A 25,920-nucleotide genomic window follows, 5' to 3' on the forward strand; every position below is an offset into this window, starting at 1 on the left:
CCTAAAGAAATGTTCAACATCTTTAGTCATAAAGGAAATGCAAATCAAAACAACCCTGAGATTTCACCTCACACCAGTGAGAATGTGTGGCTAAGATCAAAAACTCAGGTGACAGCAGATGCTGGCGAGGATGTGGAGAAAGAGGAACACTCCTCCATTGTTGGTGGGATTGCAGACTGGTACAACCATTCTGGAAATCAGTCTGGAGGTTCCTCAGAAAATTGGACATTGAACTGCCTGAGGATCCAGCTATACCTCTCTTGGGCATATACCCAAAAGATGCCCCAACATATAAAAAAGACACGTGCTACACTATGTTCATCGAAGCCTTGTTTATAATAGCCAGAAGCTGGAAAGAACCCAGATGCCCTTCAACAGAGGAATGGATACAGAAAATGTGGTACATCTACACAATGGAATATTACTCAGCTATCAAAAACAATGACTTTATGAAATTCATAGGCAAATTTTCGGAACTGGAAAATATCATCCTGAGTGAGGTAACCCAATCACAGAAAAACACACATGGTATGCACTCATTGATAAGTGGCTATTAGCCCAAATGCTTGAATTACCCTAGATGCCTAGAACAAATGAAACTCAAGACTGATGATCAAAATGTGAATGCTTCACTCCTTCTTTAAAAGGGGAACAAGAATACCCTTGGCAGGGAATAGAGAGGCAAAGATTAAAACAGACACAGAAGGAACACCCATTTAGAGCCTGCCCCACATGTGGCCCATGTATATACAGCCATCCAATTAGACAAGATGGATGAAGCAAAGAAGGGCAGGCCGACAGGAGCCGGATGTAGATCGCTCCTGAGAGACACAGCCAGAATACAGCAAACACAGAGGCGTATGCCAGCAGCAAACCACTGAACTGAGAATAGGACCCCCGTTGAAGGAATCAGAGAAAGAACTGGAAGAGCTTGAAGGGGCTCGAGACCCCATATGTACAACAATGCTAAGCAACCAGAGCTTCCAGGGACTAAGCCACTACCTAAAGACTATACATGGACTGACCCTGGACTCTGACCTCATAGGTAGCAATGAATATCCTAGTAAGAGCACCAGTGGAAGGGGAAGCCCTGGTTCCTGCTAAGACTGAACCCCCAGTGAACTAGATTGTTGGGGGGGGGCGACAAGGGGGAGAGGATGGGGAGGGGAACACCCATAAGGAAGGGGAGGGGGGAGGGGAATGTTTGCCCGGAAACCGGGAAAGGAAATAACACTCGAAATGTATATAAGAAATACTCAAGTTAATAAAAAAAAAAAAGAAAGAAATAAAAAAAAAAAAGATGTTACAACAAGACCACAAACATTGAGTTACTTAAAGACATTGAATGTGAATTACATTCTGAACCCTGGATTTCTCTATAAATCGCTAATGTGTTAGCACTTGCTCCTCTGCCTCGTCAAACATTAGTTGCGATCTGTGAGCCTCCATTTCTTATTAGTGAGCAGAGTTCTTCAATATGCTGTGATGTTTTCTGTCTTTTTAGTGGCTGTAATAGAACACATACATACAAGTTCCTTGGGGGTAGAAAGGGCTTACTTTTAAGCCAATTCAAGCGCACCAACCCCCATAGAGGTAAGTCAACCCTCTTAGAGGGAAGTCATCGCAGTGGCAGGAGCCAGAAACAGCCAGTTGAATTGACCCCGTTTTTGCCAAGAAGCAGAAGCAATAAATGCTAGTCCTGAGCTCAGCTTCTGCACATTCCAGTAACCAAATCCAGGAAATGTTGCCAGTCACAGTGGGTAAGTCCTCCTGCCACAATTAACCTACACAGTATAAGTCATAAGCCTACCCAGAAGCTCATCACCCAAATGATTCTAGATTTCATCAAATTAACATTTGAGATTAACCATTACACCCGGGATTACATGAATTGCAAGATGGAAAGAAGGAAGGGAGGGAGGGGGGAACGAAGGGAGAAAGGAAGGGGAGGGATAGAATTCATTTACACAAACATCCGTGTACACTTCATAATGGAAATGAAGAACATTCTAAAAAATTTTGAGTACAAATTTTAATAAAAATAGGTTATACTGAGTAGAAATCAACAAAAACCAGTAAATAGTATTAACTTACTATGGTTAAACAATAAGTGATAAATTAGTGAAAAATATCAATTATTAATCCACAGTTGCAAAATCTTAATAAAAGGATAATTTGCACATTAAGTTGCAGTAAGCATTCAGCAGGTCTATATATAATAAAATTTTATGTTAAAAATCTTTTCCCATTTCTCAAAACCTCTTAATTCCCAGTTTATAATTCTCAGTGTATCTCATTGTCACTATAACATACACTATATGTTACTTTTTATGATATTAAAATATTCAGAGAAATCTACACTTTGTCTGTCATTTGAAAGCTAATCTAATTAGTGAGATGAAATGGAGAATTTAGAAGTCTGTATTTGATAGTCTATTGATGTCCTTCCCAAAATAAGGCTTGCATGGATTTTCACTATGAAATCAGAAACTAACAGCAACATTTTAAACCCTTGAATAATTGCAGAATTAATAAAACAGAAGAAAGGGTCTTCACTTGTCTCTTATTTGAAATATTTAATGTGTAAAGCTATTTTATAATCAATGTGCCCATCCTTTGAAAAAGTAATCAGAAAATAATTGCAGGCTCTGGGGAACTCAAGAATTCAAATGTCCTTCTTTACTGAACAGTGCCCATTCTTCATTGCAACAACACTGTCTTATTTTGGGTAATGGCTGTGCAGGTGGATGATTCCAAAGATTCACCACCTTGAAATATCTGTTTTGTACTTTTAAACCATTTGAGGGTCACTCTCAGCAAATGCTAGAATCATTCTGAAATGAGCAGAAGATCACAGCCTGGAATTCCTGGTTCTGATCTGCTAAATTTAGATACAGCTGTCAGACTTCAAGGCCAAGGGGTCAGTCAGGAATGAAAACAGTAAGAATAAAAGTTAAAGCCTAGGAAAAAGTGATCTGTATCAAAGGGGCCACCGATTGGGGGTTATTTACTGGCTTTCATCTTAGAAGGAAATAAATTCCTCATTTTGACAGTCAATGAATTTTCCTAATTTTTAAAAAGCTGGCTGAAGGGGAAAAGCAAACACCAAGAGGTCTTTTGCATTCATGCAGTTAAAATATTTCAACTAAACTTTGTTTCATTGTTTAAACATGTCTCAACATAAGAAAGTGGTATACAAAAGAAAAAAAAAGAGAATATTAAGAAAAATTGAAAATTAGGAAAGAAACAAGAATGACAAGGTAAAAAGAAGCAGAGTGAAAATGAACAAACCAACAAACAATCAATCAAAGAAAGAAAAGAAGACATGAAAATTAGAGTTTCTCATTCGCGAACTCGCATACCCATCATTATATTTATGGTGTGTACCCTCCCATTCAATAATATTAAAATATTAACAGATACTGACACATTTACACTGCTATGTGGAAAGCTACTCTTCTGCCAAATATAATGATTTAAGGCTAAAGCAAAGTTGCACTGAGATGGCAAGGAAGAAAAAAGTTGAAATATCCCTAGTAGACACAGAAAGTGGCTTATGCAGGGCCTGGGAAACCAGGAAGGATGAAGATTAATGGCCTGCAGCTATTCTGTCAGAGATTTGCAGGAGACAATTTTGCTTTATTTATTTGGGCTGACAAACTAAAATAAGAAGATTCTGGTACATACAGGTATGTTCCATACAGCACTAGGCAAAAAAAGAAAAACAATAGACAATGCTGACATTCTAAAAGTTTTTGTCAACACACATAGAAGAGACTGTAATTTCAAGACAATTTTGTACCTGGTAATAATTCGTGACTTTTATATGACACAGATTGAGGCTTTATGCTTTCCTAGATTCTTTTCAACAAATGAATTTTCACGATTACAAATAATCTTAGATTATTTCTGCTTTGCACATTTGTGTCCCTTGTGTCCCTTTGGCTGTGGGTCTCAGTATTTGTTCCCGTCTGTTTAAGAGAAAGATTCTCTGATGATGACTGTGTAAGGCACTGATCTCTGATCCATGAGAATACAGAAATATCACCAGGGAGCATCTTAGCATTACAAATTTTTAGAACTAATAATATTTAATTTTGTCCTAGATTCCTAGGTTACCTAGTCTCTCTGGTACTGATGACTCACGAATTGATGGGTATGGGTTCCATCTTCTGTAGTTATGTTTAAGTCAAATAAAAATTCCATTAGTTACGACCAAAAATTTGTGTTCCCAGTGTCCTATTGTATTTTGAAGGCAGGACTGCTTCGTACATCAAGGGATTTGTGGCTGGGATGGTGTACATGTTTTACTTTGTTTCCCTGCATGAACCTTTCAAGAATCTTAATCATCACTTAATATTTTATTATTCTAACTATAGTGTATATAAACAATTTTTTTATTATTAAAGAAACAAAGGAACTATTCCTTTTAAATATTTTTCAGAATAATTTATGTGTCAATACTTTGCTGACATGTTATTGTTTTGAACATGTGTGTAGGCCAGAAGTCTCATATGAAAAATGGGAATTGAACTAAGATCTTATATAAGAGCAATGATTCCACTTAATGGCTAAGCTATCTCTCTAGCCACAGATCTTCTATTATTATCAGTGAACAAATACAAATTTAAGCACATGATTTGTTGGCTATGCTTTAGTTAATTGCATTCTTATCCTGTCTAAGAAACTTATTTGAGTTGATAGCATAATCACTTCTGCTTCTGAAGGTATTATATTTTTGGAGTTATTAATGAAATGAGAATGGTAGGAGGATAGCATTAACCTAAGATGAAAGATTTCTCTAAAACTAAAGCAAGTTGTACACATGTTGGCAGAATATATTCCCTTCAGTGAAACGTTATGATACTTTCCTAAAGGGGAGCACCAAAACTTTTACACACAAATATTTTCCACCAAGAATGCCATTCTTAAACATTTCTCTTGCCCAAATTTTATTCAGTTTTAAGGGTCACTACTTCTAGGAATAATTTTCTGTAAACATATCATTCTTCTTCAGGATTTGAAAGAAAACCGTATGATGAACTGAGTTTATAATATATAAAACATAATCTGTATAATACATAAAAATATATACTATATATCACATATATTTTGTGTGAATGGGTGTTGAATTGTGTGTGTTGGGGATGTGTAGGTGAAGTGTGTCTGTGTATGTATGTGTGTGTGTGTGTGTGCGCGTGTGTGTGTGTGCACTTTTAAAGATTTCAAAACTGACTGAAAGGGAGGGGAGGATAGAATCTTTATATCTGAAATCTAGATATTAGTCTTTCTATAGGTCTAAACTATTTGCCTTCTGGAACTACAGATTACTTCCTTAAAGTTATATGCTTTTTTTCCCTGCATTTACATCCTTACCAGGTTCACTCCTCTCAAACTTTACCATCCATCAGCTTCAGCAAACTTTTCCTCATTCCAGGTCATATGTGTGTGTATATATATATGTATTCAACTTCATATTTTTTATACTTTACCTTTCTATTCCATCCCAAATTCCTCTTCTCACTTTCCCTGTAGAATCTGTACTATTTTTTAACATTATATTATTCACAGCAGTTGGGTTTTTTTTTCATTGTTGTTACTAGGGAAACTTATTTCCCTGCGATTCAACCACCTAAAAAAGGCCTTCAGTGTAAACACATGTAAACTCTTCTTAATTTAAAGTTGATTGCTGTAATAAAGTATCATGACCAAGAGCAGCTGTGGAAGGAACAATTTAACCTTATATTTACAGTTCATCATAAGATGGACATCATAAGCTGGGAATTCACAGTAGCAACCTCAAATCAGGAACTAGAGCAGTAATGAAAAAAGCTACTTACTGGCTTGTTCTTTATGCTTTTTCATCCTGCTTTTTATGAAATTTAGTACCATTTTCCTAGTATAGGCACCATCCCATCCTCCAACATTAATAAATAATCAAGAAAACATCCATCAGATTCATGTATAAGTAAGATTGATGAAAACATTTTTTCATTTTATCAAATAAGGATCTGTCTTCCTGGAAAACTATAGTCTGTGTCAATATAAAAAAATTCTAGCCGGTATATCCTACTCTAGGAAGTGGTAATGAACCAACAGACAAATGGTTCTTTCTGGCCACATAAAGTTCCCTAATTTCTTGTTCAGCCTGTTTATCCTTTGAGTAGAGGAAGGCTACTGATTTGTTTGATTTAATTTTATATTCAGCCACTTTGCTGATGTTGTTTATCAGGCTTAATAGTTCTCTGGTGGAACCTTTAGGGTCACTTAAGTATACTACCATATCATGTGCAAATAGTGATATTTGACTTCTTTTTTTCAAATTTGTATCCCTTTGACCTCCTTTTGTTGTCTAAATGCTCTGGCTAGGACTTTGAGTACCACATTGAATAGGTCAGGAGAGAGTGGGAAGCCTTGTCTAGTCCCTGATTTTAGTGGGATTGCTTCAAGTTTCTCTCCATTTAGTTTGATCTAGCCTACTGGTTTGCTGTCTATGGGCTTTGAATTCCTGATCTTTCCAAAACTTTTAAAATGAATGGGTGTTGTATTTTGTCAAAGACTTTTTCATCATCTAATGAGATTACCTAGTGGTTTTTATCTTTGAGTTTGTTTATTTAGTGGATTACATTGATGGATTTATGTATATTGAACCATCCCTGCATCTCTGGAATGAAGCCTACTTAATCATGGTGAATATGATCATTTTGATGTGTTATTGGATTCAGTTTACAAGAATTTTTTTGAGAATTTTTGCATCGAAATTCTTAAGGGAAATTGGTCTGAATTTTCCTTTTTTTTTCATTGGGTCTTTGTGTAGTTTAGGAATAAGCATAACTGTGGCTTCAAAGACTGAATTGGGTAGTGTTCCCTTTGTTTCTGTTTTGTAGAATAGTTTGAAGACTATTGGTATTAGGTCTTTTTTGATGGTCTGATAGAATTCTGCACTAAACCCATGTGGTCCTCGACATTTTTTGGTTGGGAGATTTTTAATGGCTGCTTCTATTTCTTTGGGGATTAGGGGACATTAAAAATTTATCCATTTCCTCCAGATTCTAATTTTGTTGAGTATAGGTTTTTGTAGTAGGATCTGATGATTTTTTGAATTTCCTCAGGTTTTGTTTTTATGTCTCCCTTTTCATTTCTGATTCTGTTAATTTGGATCCTCTCTATGTGCCCTCTGATTAGTCTGGCTAATGGTTTATCTATCTTGTTGATTTTTGCAAAGAACCAGCTCCTGGTTTTGTTAATTTGTTGTATAGAACTTTTTGTTTCTACTTGGTTGATTTCAGCTCTGGGTTGATTATTTCTTGCATTCTAGTCCTCCTGGGTGGTGTATTCGCTTCCTTTTTTCTATAGCTTTCTGGTGTACTGCCAAGCTGCTAGTGTATGGTCTCTCCAGTATCTTTTTGGAGGAATCAGAGCTATGAGTTTTCCTCTTAGCACTGTTTTCATGGTGTCCCACAAGTTTTGGTATGTTGTGCCTTCATTTTCGTTAAGTTGTAAAAGTCTTTTCTTTCTTTCTTTATTTCTTCTTTGGTCAAGTTATCATTGAGTAGAGCATAGTTCAGCTTCCATGTATATCTGGATTTTTGTTGTTTTCAGTCTTACTGCAGACCTGTCTTGGTCCATGGTGTTCTGATAGGATGCATGGGATTATTTTAATCTGCTTGTGTCTGTTAAGACCTGTTTTGCATTCAATTTTACGTTCAATTTTGAAGAAGGTACCATAAGTTTCTGAGAAGTTATATTCTTTTATCTTAGGATAAAATGTTCCATAGATATCTCTTAAATCCATTTGGTTCAAAACTTCCATTAGTTTCACTGTGTCTCTCTTTAGTTCCTGTTTTCAGGAACTAAAAGGTCTGTCCATTGCTGACAGTGGGGTGTTGAAGTCGCCTACTCTTATTGCGTGAGGTGCAATGCAGGGTTTGGGCTTTAGTAAAGTTTCTTTTATGAATGTGGGTGCCCTTGTACTTAGAGCATAGATGTTTAGAATTGATAGTTCATCTTAGTATATTTTCCTTTGATGAATATGAAGTGTCCTTTTGATAATTTTCTCTAAACGTCAATTTTATTCTATATTAGAATGGCTATTCTATCTTATTTCTTGGGACTAATTGCTTGGAAATTTTTTTCCAGCCTTTTACTCTCAGATAGTGTCTGTCTTTGTCACTGAGGTACATTTCTTATATTCAATAAAGTCTGCGCCCAGTTTATATACCCAGTCCGTTAATCTATATCTTTTTATTTGGGAACTGACTCTACTGATATTAAGAGTTATTAAGGAAAAGTGATTGTTGCTTCTTGTTATTTTTGCTGTTAGATGTGAAATTATATTTGTGTAGCTGTCTTCTTTTGGGTTTGTTGCAAGATTACTTTCTTGCTTTTCTAGGGTGTGTTTCCTTCCTTGTGTTGGAGTTTTCTATCTATTATCATTTCTAGGACTGGATTTGTGGGAAGATGCTCTTTCTTTATGTTAGGGAAGTTTTCTTCTATAATTTTGTTGAGGTTATTTACTTGTCTTGTAATTTGGGAACTTTGCTCTCTTCTATACCTATTATTTTTAGGTTTGATTTTCTCATTGTGTTCTGGATTTCCTCAATGCTTTTAGGAGCTTTTGCATTTTGCATTTTCTTCTACTATTGTATTGATGTTTCTATGGTATCTTCTGCACCCAAGATTCTCTCTACTACATCTTGTATTCTCTTGGTGACTATGCCTTCTGATATCTTTCCTAGTTTTTGTTTTGTTTTGTTTTGTTTTTAATCTCCAGGGTTGTCTCCCTTGTGATTTCTTTTTGCTTCTATTTCCATTTCTAGATCCTGGATGGTTTTGTTCAAGTCCATCATGTATTTGATTGTGTTTTCCTGTAATTGTTTAAGGGATTTTTGTGTTTCTTCTTTAAGGGCTTTCTACCTATTTGCCTGTGTTCGCCTGTTTTTCTTTAAGAGAGTTATTTATGTCCTTCCTAAAGTCCTCTATCATTATCATTAGATATAGTTTTAAAGCCAAATCCTGATTTTCCTTTGTGATGGGGTATCTAGGATTTTCTGTAGTTCTGATGATGACAAGTAGCCTTGGTTTCTGGTACTTCTGTTCTTATGCTTACCTCTTGTCATCTGATTATCTTTACTACGACCTGCCCTTTCTGTCTCTGTCCTTCCTGTGATCCTGGTTCTGTCAGACTCCTCAGAGTCTAGCTGTCTCTGTGATCCTGTGATTCTGGGATCCTGAGATCCTGGGTGTGTCAGAGCTCCTGGGACTCAAGCAGCGTCTGGGATTTTGAAATCCTGGTGTGATCAAACTCCTGAGATCCTGTTGTGGCAGTCAAGTTTTGCAGGAGGGAGTTGAGATCCAGAGTCTTGGGCACTGTTGCAAGCTGAAAGGAACCCGTGCCTCTTGCTGGGCAGGGTTTGTATTTCCCTGGTTCCTGTGGGGGTTCCAGTTAACCTTTGTATTGGGAAAGATGTTGGGGTTTCAGTTGTGATCTTGAGTGTCTCAGAGCGCCATTGCTCCTGGTTGTATCTGATCTCTTGGAAGTTGAGCTTCCTGTGTGATCCTGTGAACCTGGGTATTCCAGAGCACCTGGGAGTCAGGCTCCCTCTGTGTGTTGTAACCCTGGATGCAGAGCCAGTGACCCAGGTCTGCTCCAGGTGAAGTTTCAAACTGTGATCCTGGGCATGTTAGAGTACCTGGGAGTCTAGCTTCCTCTGGGTGATGTGGAACTGGATGCGGATTCAGCACGTGCGGTCTGCTCAGGGCACTGGTTCAGACTGGAAGGGCCCCCATTAACTATTTATTGACTATTCTTTAAAAAAATGCATTCGTAATTTGAATAAAGAAATTGCAGTCTCCCCATAATCAAGGCACAGTTGCCAATCCACATCCTAACACACGTCCAGCTTTATATGACATGTATTTTATGAACATTGAAACTGATTGAAGAATTAGAAATCTTTATTAGTGGTAGGATTAAACATATTTTTGTACATCTTAAGTGTTTATAGACCAAATGATCAATTAATAACCTTGAGCCCTGTGGGGATTTATTAAGCTCCACTGTTGTCATCATTTGTTTTATTTTATTTAGTCCTTTATATTAAGAAGGATCAAAGCAGAATAGCATCCCATTCTCCTATACGTTGTCAAATACCCACATCTTGCTTTGAATTGTTTGTAATTTATAATAACTCAATCTGAGATAAGTGACACATTACAAAAGTGATTGTGGCATTGCCTATTGCATTGAGGTTGTACAAGTTCTAGCACAGAGGTGAATTAGTCCAATAAAGAGTACAACATACAAGTTAGAAGTAAATGGAAGGACAAGACAAAATAAGCCTGGCCTAAGACCTCAAAAATTGGCTTTCCATAGTATCAGTATATTTAGGTATAAACATTTTTTTTTAAATTGAGACCCATAAGTTAAAAAATTACATAAAATGAATCAATTCTGTTGAAACAGTGCACCCAGAGTCTTTAATAATATTAGTTATATGCTAACTATAATTTACCTTACCAACATGCTCAATTAACTTGTAGGTACATCTGGAAAGAATTCCATCATTGAGATATTTGAATAGTCTCATGCTCAGGGAGTGTGCAGGCAATTTGATCTTAGAAATACTACAAGCTAAACATATATAATATATTAATGTAGAATATATATTATACATACATTATATAGCACATTCTATATGTATGTAGATGTGTAGATGAGGATATATAAATATGCATATATGTATAAAACATAAAATATATGGTGAATTGCTAGGATTAGACTGCTCTATGGAAAGTCAAAGGTTATAGAAAATGGTAAGTGAAACCCTGAAGTTATACAAGGACAAGAGTGATCCACCTGTGGGAGAACAGCCAGAAGTTAATCATCTCTGAACCAGGAGCAACCTTCAAGTAGACATTTAGCTTCCACCTCCTGCCCATGAGTTCTTCAGCTCTAACTTTGTGAAGAAAGTTTTGCTATGTTGCTAAGGTTATGCTACTATGATATGTCATCTCAAATAAAATAGAATAGAATGGATTCATATATACATTCAGGTAGTACCTTAAACAAACAAATAATTAAAATCCCAGGGGAGTAAAAATGCTAGATAGTACAGCATAATCTAAAAGCAAAAAGATTTAACCAATGTATCTTTAGTATTAAAGTATGTAAATAGTCTTCAGAAACAGTGATGTTGCCCACCAGTAGTGAAATAAATTATATGCTAAAAAGTTTATAATTAATCTGGTGGTTACATATATAAGTCATAAAATGGTCGTGTTTACCTTTAGAAGTATTCTGAAGACCTTGAGAGGACAAGGAGCTCTACAGGTTGACTCAAGGAATAATTCAGTACCTTGAATTAAAAATGAACTTAAAAGATCATACATTTAAAAAATGATTAATAGGTATTCAGGACTTCTTCAGAGCATAGTCTCATTCAGGCCTTGTGCTAATAGTCTGTAAGAGGAAGCAGGCAGCATATTAATGACATTTTTTAATAAGACAAAGTTGAGAGATACTGGACCATAAGTTAGATCTTAAAATAATCTGTTTTATAAGTGTCTGTAGGACATTTAAGAGGCATGAGGAAAATCATGAAATGGTACCCAGGAAGACTCAGTTCAATGTGCTGTATCATTAGATTTTTTCAATAACCAGAAAGCTCACTGAATGAATAAATGAACTACATTTGAACCTAAAAGTTAAAACATTATTTGTATGACGTCACAGCAGATTATCTGTATAACACATGGAAAATTTTATAATCATCAGTTCCATGTAAGAAGTAAACTATTTGGAGGATTTTTGAAGGTATTGTTTTTTTTTTCTTTAAGATACTGAATCTTAGGGGTTTAAGAGAATTTTTATTCTATGGAGAGGTTCCCATAACTGACTAGTTAAGTATCACAGAATGAAGATGCAGTTGCTTTTGTAAGATTATAGAATAAGATTCTGGAAGCATGACAGCATCATTCATTAAAACCTTGTTAATCTATTGTTGAACATATGCCTCATTCTAATGATGGTTTTAGGTTGTTATAGAGTTTCATGCTTAATAGATGTGTGAATTTTCTTATCTCAATGAAATTTAAAACTCTTATTTTGTCTTTCCTGTTCTACATATACATTTCAATAAGCATAAAATCACACACACACACACACACATATATATATACATATATATATATTTATTACAGTTTTCTATTACTAGTGGTATCACAGATGAACACAGCTATTTCTATGCTTATAGTTTTCAAGGTAGTTATTGCTCAACTGCAAATACACTGGGAATAAGAGTATCTAGGATTAAGATTAACAATGAGTATTTTCTTTGTTCCTATGCCTACTCTCACTGTCAGTTTGGTAAAGGAGTAAGTAGTGACATGACATCTAAATTCAGTGACTCTAAAGCTAGTAACTTTAATCTAAGAAAATATCATTCTTCAGTGAAGGAAATCTCAAAAGGATAAGGATGAGTACTAAGGGATATCACATACCAGTTCAGAATCTTCTCGGTCAATGGGAAAGATATCTCTCTTTTTAAAGAGTCATAAAAATAAATAAGGCATAAATTAAGTGGCTTTGTACCAGAGCTTCTATTGACAAAATTACATGACTTCTACTATGACACTCTTACTACTCAGGAATAAATGTTCAGAAGACCACATTCCCAATGACCTAAAATTGCATAAGCAAAAATAGGCATTCAATGGTCATTTTCTTATCCATTCTTTCCAGACATGTATTTTACATAATCACTTAGGTCAAGAAATAATCTTTATGGGTGGCCCATCTTCCTGAATAAACTCCATCTATGCTTCTTGAACAAAGCTTTTACGAATTTTCTGTATGGAATTAGCCAAGATTTGTTTTTCTGGAATACAGGTTGTAGGAAAACCCAGTACAGCTTAAATGTACTCTTTCTTCAGTCTTCTCTCGGTAACTTGCTTTCCCTTTCTCCTGGAAACATTAACATAAATCCATCCTTGCCTTTCCTTTCAATAATTCATTTCACTGTGTCATCAAATTTTGTGGCCACTATCTTAATATATTTATAATTAACTTACCCCCTCCACTATTATGCCTTTAATGCTAGAAATATTTTTTCTAATCTATATGCAAAAATGCTCTAAATGGTTTCATTGTTTCTTTTAGTTACACAAGTAATATACTTCTAAAGTATTATTCTTGGTGATCAATGTTAAAACATCAGTAATCTTTTTTCATTTCTCTATTCAATTGTCTTCCAGGTTTCCTACCTTAACACTAGCAGAAGTCAAAAGTCTTCTTGGCATCCCAGGTTTACAACTGTTACCTTAATTTCAGCTGTTTTTGTTGTATTACTTCAGTTCGACATCTTTGGTCACTTTTTTGTTTGTTTGTTTTCTGAAACATTTGAGCAGATGTCTTCCTGGTACCTTTGTTGATTCCTCCATAGGAAATAATTTCTCAGTTGCTGTTTTTATTTCTGACATGTTTTTCCCCTATATAACTTCTGTGTTGTAGTTGAGATGTCCTCCTATTTCGATGACACCAAGTATATTCTTCATATGTATCTTATCTACAATATAGAATCTGATTTATAGTGACCATAACAATAGGGATATCCTCACTCACATATACTTTTCTCATCTTAAGGGATAGTGATTTATTTTTTCTTCAATTTTTTTGAATCTGGACCACAGATTTTTGAGCAGAGAATATGAATTGTACCCTTATGTTACAGCCAAACATAAGAATATAAGAATGGTCGTTCGGGTTTACTCGGTATCAAGGTGTCAAGAGTCTCCATAGAATTTCTCTTTCTTTTCTTTCCCTTTGTTTTCAAAGATAAAACCAATATGTTAGGCAAGTACAGTTAAATTGAATACAAGACATGCATGAGATCAACGTAAAGCATGCAATCTCTTTTAAGATACTAGATAATATTTGTCTACAATAGTTACCTTGTCAGAGAACCTCACAAATATCAATGTATTTTGCTATCCCACAACATAGTTAGCAAATAAAATACATTAATCACATTAAAGACTGCCTTTTACATAATTCTCTTTTATGCACTTACAAATTATTTTTATTCATCTGATGAACAGAATGCAATTTTTTCAAAGGTGTGGAGTTTCACCTGCACAGCCTTTCGTTCTGAGATTAAACCTTCCCCTTTGGAATGAAACTGATTAAGGCCCAGACGTTTGATGGGAGATGAAACTACAGGCTCTTTGTTGGTGAGATGACATAATCCTTCTTCAAGGGAAGTTTCTTAGACTCAGGGCGGCCCTTAGTTAGGGTTTCTATTGCTGTAACAAAACATCATGAACAAAAGCAACTTGGGGAGAAAAGGTTTAATTCACATTTCAGCTTGGAATTCGTCATCCAGGGAAAGCCAGTTCAGGAACGCAAGACAGGAATCAGGAAGCAGTAACTGATGCAGAGACCATGAGACAGCCTATTTACTGGTTTGCTTCCCATGGCTTACTCAGCCTGATCGCTCATACAATTAAGGACACTTGTTCAAGTGTGGCACCAGCCACAATTAACTGGGCCCTCAAACAGCAAAAAACTGATTAAGTAAATATACCACAGACTTGTTTACATCCCAATCTGGTGGAGGTTATTTCTCACCTGAAGTTCTCTCTTCAAATGTCTCTAGCCAGTATCAAGTTGACATTGAACTTAAACATCACAAGTGGTAAAGAACTCAAATGCTTCAGGCGGTTCCTGAAGGTGACCAGATTCACTGTGGTCCTCATTCACACAATAGTACAGATGCTTCAATATAGGTTGAAAGAAACATTAGACACGTTCAGCTGTCTAGAAACCTCTTTTAAAAAAAGTTTTTTATTAGAAAAATTTCTTTACTTACATTTCAAAGGTTATTCCTCTTCCCGGTTTCCTGTCTATAAGTCCCCATTCCCTCCCCTCCCCGTCCCCCATACCGGTATGCCCCCTATACATCCCCTTTTGCCCACCCCATATTCCCCTACCCTGTGTGGTCCAACCTTGGCAAGACCAAGGGCTTCCCCTTCCCCTGGTCCCCCAACAAGGCTATTCTCTGCTACATATGCAGTTGGAGCCCTGGGTCAGTCCATGTATAGTCTTTCTGTAGTGGTTTAGTCCCTGGAAGCTCTGGTTGGTTTGCTTTGTTGTTCTTATGGGGTTGCAAACGCCTTCAACTCTTTCAATCCTTCCTCTAATTCCCCCCAAGGTGGTCCTATTCTCAGTTCAGTGATTTGCTGCTAGCATTGACCTCTGTATTGGATATGCTCTGGATGTGTCTCTCAGGAGAGATCTATATCCGGTCCCTTTCCGCATGCATTTTCTAGAGAAGCCTCTTATATAAGCTGAGCTCTCTATAGGTGACCCAGACCAGAGCAGTTTTTGGAAGGAACAAGACCAGCCAAATCCTGTGGAAGAAACATATAAATCAGACAGAGCAGGAAAGAGCTCACCTACCAGGAAGAGGGTCCGACCACACGAGCTACCTGCAACGGACCCACTTCAAACTATTGTGTTCTCAGGTAGGTTGTGTACTGAGTTCTATGTTTTCAGCTTTAGGGAGTTGTCACCGATGCTGTGGTAGGCTTTGGTGATACAGCTGTATTTGAATTATTTCTGCTTTTGTACGTTACCCCAGTAACATTCCCTGTTTCTCTAAGTTTAACACTAGTAATATCCATTATGTGGTTTAGAGTCACATTTGTTTAAATCTTGTGAGAATGATGTGACCTAACAATACTTAGTTCATCAGAACCTTAAATGTTCGTTGTACATCACATGTGTGTTCTATACTAATTTAATTAAAATTTGTTCTTTGTATACTATTCAAATATGAGTGAAGAAAAAAATACATAGATATACTAGAATGAATGATAATATACAAAGATTGTCCTGATTCGTATCGATTAGGAAGATCTTAGGTTGGCTAACTAGTGAAGTGTAGAGAGGTTCAGGTAATCATGCCTTATATTTGATCACATGTATTTCCATACGTAATGTTTGTTGTTCATTGTGATTTGTCAAATATTTAGTTTGTGAGGCCATACTGGTGTTATACTTTCTATCATAAATGTCCAGTATGTTCCTGTGTTTTAAAAGCTTGGTCTCTAATGTTGTACTAACAGGTACAAAGAAAGCTTAATATTGCAATTCCCCACCTCTCCTCCTTTCATGGATGAAAATTGAGAAGTTTTGATCTTCAAAGTTGGAGGCAGAGAGAAATTACTGAAAAGTTCAATGAGCTTTGAAATTTTCAAAGCCCAAAGCTAACGACATACCTCCTTTGAAGGACTATACCGTCCATTCCTTCTCAAAGTGGTTCAAGCAACCATGGACTAAGTCTTCCAGCATAAGATTCTATAGTGGTTATTCTCATTGAAATTACTACACAAATAATGCTTTTATTTTAATAATTTAAGCATGTTTTAATAATAGGAAACTAACATATTTTCTCATGTTGCTAGATAATAAATACTTTTTTAAATAAAATTTATTATCCAGGTAACTGTACATCTTTAGTTTTCCATCAGAATGAGATGTCATGTCATTCCACAAATCTATAATCTTTAGGATAAAATAGAAAAGAAATGCATGTTCTGGTTACATTCCCTTTGATTAAAGATAAGGATACCCTTCACCTGAGTCAATAAAGTCATTGATTCCAACTAAACTTTAGACTTCATAAATTCCTTACCAAAATATTGCTAGTATGTTTTGCTTTCCAGAAACATTGAAATATGTATACAATATACAACTTCCTAGGTAAGATACTATATAGGCTTTTTTGTGTACTACTCAAAAAATTGTTCCATTTTTTTTCCAGAGCTGAGGACCGCACCCAGGGCCTTGAGCTTGCTAGGCAAGCACTCTACCACTGAGCTAAATCCCCAAAGCCCATTTTTGTCTATAGGTTTGCTCCTGTAAAACTCCTAAGTGCATACTTCTGGTCAGTGAAATCTCATTCAATTGATTTGGTTATTTTCGAGTTACTAAACATGTTTAATAAATTGTGCTTAGTTTACACAGAGCACATTAGAACTATAACCAACATAATTGAAAGTATGATGGTGATTTTAGAGTGGCAACCTTAACGTGACATGTTTCTATTAGTACCTTGTTTCTTTCATAATTTTAATTCAGTTTGTATATAGCACTGAAGTTGAATGTTAAAGGTATATTCCCTGTAGAGTACAAATCTTTTTTTTTCTTTGTCAATTACAGAAGCTCAGAGCTGAGTCTAAACTCCTAGACCACTTAAATTATTCCTTCATTTCTCCTGATAGATTTTTGTCAAATAATACAGTTGCAATTAGTAGCAAAGAACCATTTTGCTTCAAATAGAATGCTTCCCCAGGGTGAAAGACATTTATACAATGTTTGTATTGTACAGTCTGAAAGAAAACAAAAATTTCCAACCTGGGAAATCAGCGAAGGCTTCTAGGAAGGGACAAAATAAAAATAGGGAAAATGAAAAGATACTTAAATTGTCTAAATGAAGGTTAAATTCTGAGAAAAAGAAACTAACATAAAAAAACGCATTATCAATAATCCTTCACAGGAAGAACTAAAAAGCTAGGAAATACTAAAAATAATTCCAATTTTATCAAAAGGCTTTTTCATAATAAAGCATCTATTTTTCCTCTGATGCATCTGGTCTTTGTAAAAAGCATAGAAGAAGGAAATAAAAACTCATAATGGGGAAAGTCATAATCACAACTCCTACATATTCTTCAAAATAGAAGGATTGACTTAGACTTGTTGTTTGTACATTTATTTTTAGAATCAAATGAGAACTCAGGGGAAATCTATATTTGGTACTATTAATAAATTCTGCTAATAGATTCCCCTGTAACAGTCAGACCATGTCCCAAATAAAAGAGGCATGTTTTTATTTTAATGGTAGAAATATCTGGTAAATCAAACCACACTGGTATGTGTGCATTTACCTTCTGAGGATTACTGTATCAATTAACTTCATGTAGCTAGTTACCTGTAACTGTCAAACGAACAGCCATCTAAGAGAATGATACAAAACTGTATCTCCATCAGAATAGATTTTGTGACTCAGGATTGCACACATGGTTGTGATTCCTAGGACAATTGAAAGACAAGTATTGAAAGCCAGGTAAAGCTCAGATTTATGACAATTCTTAAAATATACTGAGTCATCTGTAAGTGTGAAGGAGACTTACATTGATAATTTCAAATGAAAAGGAAAGAGAAATTTCTCTGAGCCTGCCATATTTGTCTCTTTATCATCAGTCTGTCTTTCAGTTTATCATTCATGTTTGTATGTATGTATGTATTAATGTATGAATTATCTATCTATCAATCTATTTATCTATTTATCTATATATCATATGTCTAGCATGTCTTTATATTATGTATAATCTAATATAACATAATCTATATTTCTTTCTACCTATCTCTCTACCTATCTATTTATCTATCAACCACCTATCTAAAAATCAATCTGTGTTTGGCTTATAAATATGCCATATATGCAAAATACGAAATTAATTAGCACAATACTACATTACCAGTCAAGCAAGTGGTTTCAAAGGGTTATATTAATGACATTAAAGTGAAATTCGTGTAATATTAATTTAAATTTGAATTTATTTGAAAATAAAAACCAATCAAACCAAAACAGGAGCATTCTTACTCTTTGCAAATTGGAACATTTACTTTCTCCTGGACATCTGGAAGAAGTTGTACTCTGTCCTCTCTATTATCAAAACACAATTTTACAGTTGTACAACAAAGAACATAATTAAAAATTTTTGTTGAAGTTTTAAATTTTCAATTGCCTTCTTTTCTTTTTCTCTTATATCTTTCACACTTCTCTCACAGCCTTTTGCTACATCTCAAAACAGGCCTTCTTTATTCTTTGTTATTTTATACACACACCCATGCACATGCACACATACACACACACACACACACACACACACACACACACACACACACACCACCTGATAACACACATGCCTAAATATATAAAGTCAAAGGAACCTCTCAGTTCCTTTAGTGCCATATATATATATATATATATATATATATATATATATATATATATATATATATATGACTGGAAGAATGCAGTCTGTTTTATTAAGCAATTAAAAGGATAATATTCCAATATTAAATTCTCATTGTAAATAGGAAAACTAAAATGATACTTTCTAGGGTTATAAGAGGTATCTGACTAACAATGATAATTATGAATAATGGATATTAAACACTCTGACTATCCAGGAGCCCTTTGCTTGTGTTTGTATACAGTGTTTGTTTTTCTTATCATCTGCTGGCCTTCTATTAATGTTCCTACAAAGCAGGCACTAATATAATTTTCCCTGTTTTACAGGTAAAATCACAGCATGGTTGTATAATATGCTTTAGTCACTACTGGGACCACAATTCCGAATGTCAACAGTGTAGTTTATGTACTTATGCAAGACATTCTAGAGCATTTCCATCTATATTTTTTCTACCAAGCAATATTTGTCAAGCAATATATCCTTCCAAGTTTGGGTATGTATGGATTAAATCTGAGAATTTGGTGTTTGGCCACAGGCCCAGGCAAGTGCCAAAAGAGCAAATTGCTCTGGTATCAGGTTATAGATCTGATAAATTGGTAGTGCCTGCCAGTAAAAGTCGATGGAGGATTCTGTGACTCATGTCTTTTGAGGAAAATCTAATGGGATGAATTCATGAAGACAGACTACAGTGCTCTGGGAGGTGGGCAGTAAGACATTAGTTTGTTTCAGAGAGCTGAATATCTTGGATAGTTTATAAATGAGAGATGAGAATAAAAGTTAGGAAAGGGTAAACAAGAATGATACTAATGAGCATGTCAAACAGACAGAGAAAAGACCAAGAAGCTGTAATGTTTCTGAAAATCATCCCTGAAAGTCACAATGTGAAATTCCCGGGCCTTCTTCCTACTTCAGATTAGTTCACACAGATCTCCCTTTGCAATGCTTGGTCTGAGTCCACACAGATCTCCCTTTGCAATGCTTGGTCTGAGTAATTCTGCTCAAATTATTTTGTCTTGTGACAAAATTCTTTCCTTCACGAATGAAATATTACAGAGATGACTATAACAGTTTTTTTTTCACAAAGAGCTTGTATACATCCATTATGGCTTAGTTCTTACAGTCAAAAGCAAGCACCACGACTTCTACAAAATGGCAGGCAACAGTGTGCCCTGGACACTGCTGGGGGCGATTGTCTGGCTTTTATTCATTGGGCCACTTTCCATATTCCTCTACTAGCCTGACTGGAAATTTGACTACAATCTATTGGCATCTAACTTCCTCTTCCCTCCAGCATTTTGAACGAAGACATTTCCAGTTTTTAAATGTATTTATTTTACTTATTTATCTGGGTGATGTGCCACTCTCTTCTAGGCAGATTGCACAGTTGACAGCCATTAGCCCCACTCAGGGATTCAGGGACGGTGCCAGGGGACACAATGAGCAGGTGCAGCTATTGCCATTCACCTGATCAGACTGCGGTCTCCTGAGAATGTCATTTGTTGAAACAGCTCTTAGCCCATTTTGGCTACAGGGGGATTTAGCACTGACTGTAGAACCTAGAGACTCCAGTTTAAGACAAGTGGCCTGGAAGAGAGATAAGCACATGCTCCTGAGATGTGCCTGGTAATTAGCTCTCCACAGCATAAATCGTTCATCTCCAAATGATGAATTTTAATTTTATTTCCAAAACCTTTCAAGGGGAAGAAGGTGTCAGAGTTTAACACTAGCTACTAGATTTAACATAAACGGCTATTTGCCAATTAGTTTCTGTTTGCCAATCGTTTTTGTCCTAATATGTTGGAAATGAATTATGTGGCTCAAGGTGAAATGAAATCTATAATCCTCTGTATAGTGTTGAAATACTAAATCATGTTAATGAAGTGAGTGTCAAACAGGAGCACACTGCTGATTTATACACACACAGCAGGTGTGTGCTTCAACCAGATCTGAATTTGGACTAAAAAGGATGTGGCTTGTGTGGCTATGAGGAAAACATGGATTTCTAGGAGTTCAGGAGGGAATATCAGAAGGAAGCTGGGAAAGTCCCCTCATGTGCATGGACAACACTAACATGATCAGCCTGGCAGGCAGAAGAGAGACAAGGAATGGCTAAATCAACCCTCAACTACTCTGCAAGCTTAGGAAGTGTGTGGCCACTGTATCATAGGACTGACTAGGTTAAACATAGCATAGCATAAATAGTAAAGGGACCAAGGGGAGGGAGCTGATGTAGGACCTCTGTCTAACACATATCAAGCCAGATGTGTTATCCCCAGGGGCAGAGGACTTTGCATAGGTGCTATACCAGAATCCACCTTTATACAAAATTCCAAGATTCTGTGGAGTGATAGGAATGTGTCCTCTAACTCGGTGACTTTAAATAACTTACTCTTGCCTGAGATACTGTTATTGGGTGAATTTTATATCCTAAAAATGTATGTTGAAGTTCTGAGTCAGTACTTGATAATGTGGCTGTATTTAGCAATGGGGTCTTTGCAGATGCAATCAAGTTAAGATGAGGTCATGCTGAATTAGAGTATTCTCTTAATCAAATATGAATGATTCATCCATAAAAAGAAAGGGTTTAGACATTCTGGAGACATATAATTGGGCCAGGTGCTAAAGGGCAAACAGCACATAACAAGCTAGGCAGGGACTAAAGGATAAATGCCTGCAGATTCCAGCAGCCAGAAGGAAGGACAGATTCTTTTGCACTGCCTTGGAAAGAGCAGATCCAATCGGCTTCTTCACTTCAGATCTTCATCCACAGAACAATAAGAAAATCTACTGTTTTATGTTTGTTTTTGTTTTCTTATTTTATTATAGAAACTCTACAATTCAGCAGGTCATTACGATGTTGACATGATTAAATTATGTATGAAAAGTCACATGTGACGAACTGAAATAGACCAAGTCCTGCATGACAACAGCGTCCTCTCTGAGGAACATTTGTCTTCCTAGTAGTAGAGATTAAAATCCATTAACATTTCATTTACATATGTTGAACTGTCATTTTTCATGCATGTTTATCTAAACGAACTTTACAGTCCAGAGACTCTATGTAGTGACCACTGACATTCTGCAGTGGAATATCATTAGTGGTCCAGCGCCCTCCTATGCTATACCAATGCCCGAATGCCTCCTACTCTATTGCCTGCTGTCCTAGAAATCCATGTGTCTTAAATTGGTTTGGAGGGAAGGCCATTCTCATGTTCAAATACGAAACAATGGGGACAAGTGTTGTGTAATCTGCATCCTGGTCATGATATGGCCATTACACAGATGCATGCTGTGGTTACCTGTATAAGACTCATCAACTGTTTGCAGAGATGGGGAGGGTCACTGGAAGATCCTCTCTTAGCTGAATGGCTATTGACAATTAGTAGCTGCTAAGATTACAATGGGAACTTTTTTTTTTGTTTTTTTCAGAGTTTAACCAAAATTAAGTTGCCCATGATCCAATAAAAACTTCGCACTAGTGTACACACATAAACCCTAACAGAATTCAATTGTTTCCTTTGCATTTTAAAAGAGAGGTTTCATTTTTTTAAATTAATTAATTAATTTACATCTAGCCACAGTTTCCCTCCCTCCACTTTCCCCAGTCCTTTCCATCCCACTCCCAGCTTCTATCTACTCTTCCTCTATTTCTCTTCAGAAAAAGGGATGTTTTTCATGGATACAAACTGGCCTTGGCATATCAAGTTGCAGTAAGAATAGGCAGGTCTTCTTTTATTGAGGCTACACTAGGCAGCCCAGTCAGGTGAAGGGTCACAAAGGCAGGTAACAGAGTCAGAGATTGCCTCTGCTCCTGTTGTTAGGGGCAGCACATGAAGGCCAAGTTGCACCTCTGCTAAATATATGAAGAGGACCTAGTTCAGACCCATGCATGCTCTCTGGTCCTTATGGGCCCTGGCAAGTTGGTTCTGTATGTTTTCTTATGGCGTCCTTGACCTCTCTGGCTCCTATAATTCTTACTTCCTTCTTCTGCACGATTCTCTAGGATCTGCCTAATGTTTGGCTCTGGGTCTCTGCACCTGCTTCAATCAGTTGCTAGTGAACGCACTGTTGAAGATTAGGGTAGGTTCCTGTCTGCAACTTTGGTGAATTCATTAATATGTCAGGGGTGGGCTACCTCTCATGGCATGGGACTCAGGCTGAACCAGTCATAGGTTGGCCATTCCCTCAGTTACTGCTCCATGATTACCCATGCACATCTTGTAGGTTGAAGGTTTTGTGGTGTGACTGGTACTGGAATGCCTCTATTAGAAATCTTGCCTGGTTTGAGGACATAGTAATTTCAGGCTCCAAATCCCCAGTTGCTAGCAGTCTTACCTATGGTCATCCTCATAAATATCTAGGATTTTCCAATGCCCTAGTTTTCTAGTTCATCCCAGAGATGCCTACTCTCCAGCTGTCTCTCCAAGAACTCTCTTTTCCACCTTCCCCTTACCTTATCTCTCTTCTTCTTAAACAAGGCTTCCCCACCCCACATTCAGTGCTCCCCCACCAGTCCCTGCCCACTGATGTTGACTATTGTATTTCCCTTCTCAGTGATATTATCGATGGCTTATCTTTAAATGTAGACATAAATACCGAAGAGGGAAGGTTGTGAAAATAAGGATCTCAGAGGGATTGGGAGGAAGATAACCCAGGGAAGGAGGTGAGTATGATTAGAAAATGTAACACCCCCTAAATGAAGTTGGTAATACATTTTTAAAATTTAAATTAAAAATTAAAATATAGTCAGGGGAAAATCAATAAAAAGTGTCTCGGCCAACTGTATTAAATAGTCAATGAGTTGATTTATTTTCTACTAATATTTAGAAGTACTGGTGTCTGTCAGCACAGAGAAATGGCAACTGCATATACAAATTCAATGAGCACAACATGGAAAACATATCTAATAAGGTATCCTTTCTTGTTTTCCATTTTAAGTTGTTAAATCTCAAAATAGAGTAAACTCCCACGTCTGTAACAGAAGTGCTTTACAGTCTCTCTCCTTACTCACAGAGCACTTTCCCTAAACACCTTGAGTCCTAAATACCTCTTCTGTATTTTAGTTTAGAACTTTCTTTTACTACCAATACAGTATACGAAGATGAATATTCAGGGGAAATTTCTTAGTCCAAGATCTATCCATACTAGCAATGCTTAACATTAGCAAATAATACATTCTATATTTTCAAATACTTCATAATGGTATTAAATAACTATCAAGCCATGCTTATCAAAACTATATGGTACTGTAGGTACTAACAGTAATATTTAGCTGCACTAACACAGGTGCTATAAAAGAAGGCTGATTTTGTAAAGGATACTGATGTCAACAACTTAATAAACATTAAAAACCATGTGTCACGCAAGAATTCAAGTGATAAGTAAAGGCAATAAATTACTAGATTTTTAAAAATTTACCTAGGGAGGGTTTTGCACACACTAAGCATTTATAGTACCACTCTGTCTCGATCATAAGTCTTAATATACGTTTTTAACATTCAAGCTCCATCTATAAGACCATTAACTATATATAGTAAGATGATGCTACAATTTTTTGTGTCTATAATTTTCTCAAAATTTATTAGGTGACATTTAAAACTTTCCAGTACATAATTCATCTTCATGTGTACCAGGTATTTCTCTAAAGGCTTTTAAATAGCCTAAATTACTTAACTTCAGGAATGCCCTGTGAGATGAATGTTTATTATCCATATTTTGAAGAAATAGGTCACAGACAATTTGAGTGAAGACCCCAAGGTCAAAGACAATTGAGTCCCAGATTCCCACCCAGAGCAGGTGAAAAACTAAGTCCAAAATCATTTAGTTTCACAATTTCCTAGCAAAAGAGCAGTCAATATAACTAAATCGCATAGAACTATAAAGACCCACAAGAAAAAAATCTGTCATAAATAGGAAATATTTTCTTTCCGAGTGATTTTGTCTAAATTTAAGAGAAAATATCAACTCACCAAACAAACCAAAGCTTTTCAGCTACATGGTACTTAAGTATAAGTGTAAAATATTGAAAGAATTTAATTTCTTCAAAAGCCTTTATGAATATTAAATTTAATGATTAATTTTTCAGGGGGCGGGCACTAGAAAATGGTTGATCATTTAAGAGCACTATTTTTTTCTTGTATGGAACCAATCTTCCTGCCAGTCCACAAATATCTGAGCACCAGGCAAAGACAAACACACACACACATACACACACACATACACACATACACACACATATACACACATACACACACACACACATACACACACAAGACAAAATTCTTATAAACAAAAAACAATAAAAGTGAATTTTTAAAAATAATTAAATCTTTGCATGACAACATTGTTTATACTTAGACCTATTAATTCCAATTTAGGTAATTTATTAATCCATTGTACACATACAGAAATGATTTTTATTGAGACAAATCATGGAAGGTATAGGTTTAATAACAGAGGGGTAAATATATCCTAAATTCCTGTTAGTAGGAAATAAATATACAAGAACTTGATTGTTCTTGGAATATGTGTGTGTAGACATTAATGACAAAACACTGCCTCTAAACACTTTAAAGTATCAAACTCATTTTAGAACACTATGAATGGAGAGAAGCTATACTATAATAAAAGAAGTATTTAATCATTATCATAATAGTAATTATCTCATCTGAACTATTAATAAACCTTCATACTTGATCATATGATGAAATATGATTTAAGAAATTTTGTATATCCTCATAGATATAAGTGAAATATCCTGGAATGATAGAAGATTTTTATGTTTTTTTAGTATAAAAACAAATGCATCAACAAAAATGTTTAAAAAAATCACAATGTCAGATGACATTTTTGGTTGTACATACCTTTTGAAGATTTTAT

The 25,920-nt window shown here is 35.9% G+C and overlaps 1 long non-coding RNA gene across 1 annotated transcript; it reads left to right on the top strand.

Annotated features, from left to right (window-relative positions):
• The first annotated feature begins 1,221 nt into the window (after positions 1-1,221).
• LOC134479461 (uncharacterized) lies at positions 1,222-25,290 on the top strand. Its single transcript, XR_010052780.1, has 2 exons — positions 1,222-15,522; positions 16,824-25,290. It is a non-coding gene; the product is annotated as an uncharacterized LOC134479461 (long non-coding RNA).
• The last annotated feature ends 630 nt before the right edge of the window (positions 25,291-25,920 follow it).

The sequence above is a fragment of the Rattus norvegicus genome, chromosome 6, assembly GCF_036323735.1.
Source record: "Rattus norvegicus strain BN/NHsdMcwi chromosome 6, GRCr8, whole genome shotgun sequence".
NCBI lineage: Eukaryota > Metazoa > Chordata > Mammalia > Rodentia > Muridae > Rattus > Rattus norvegicus.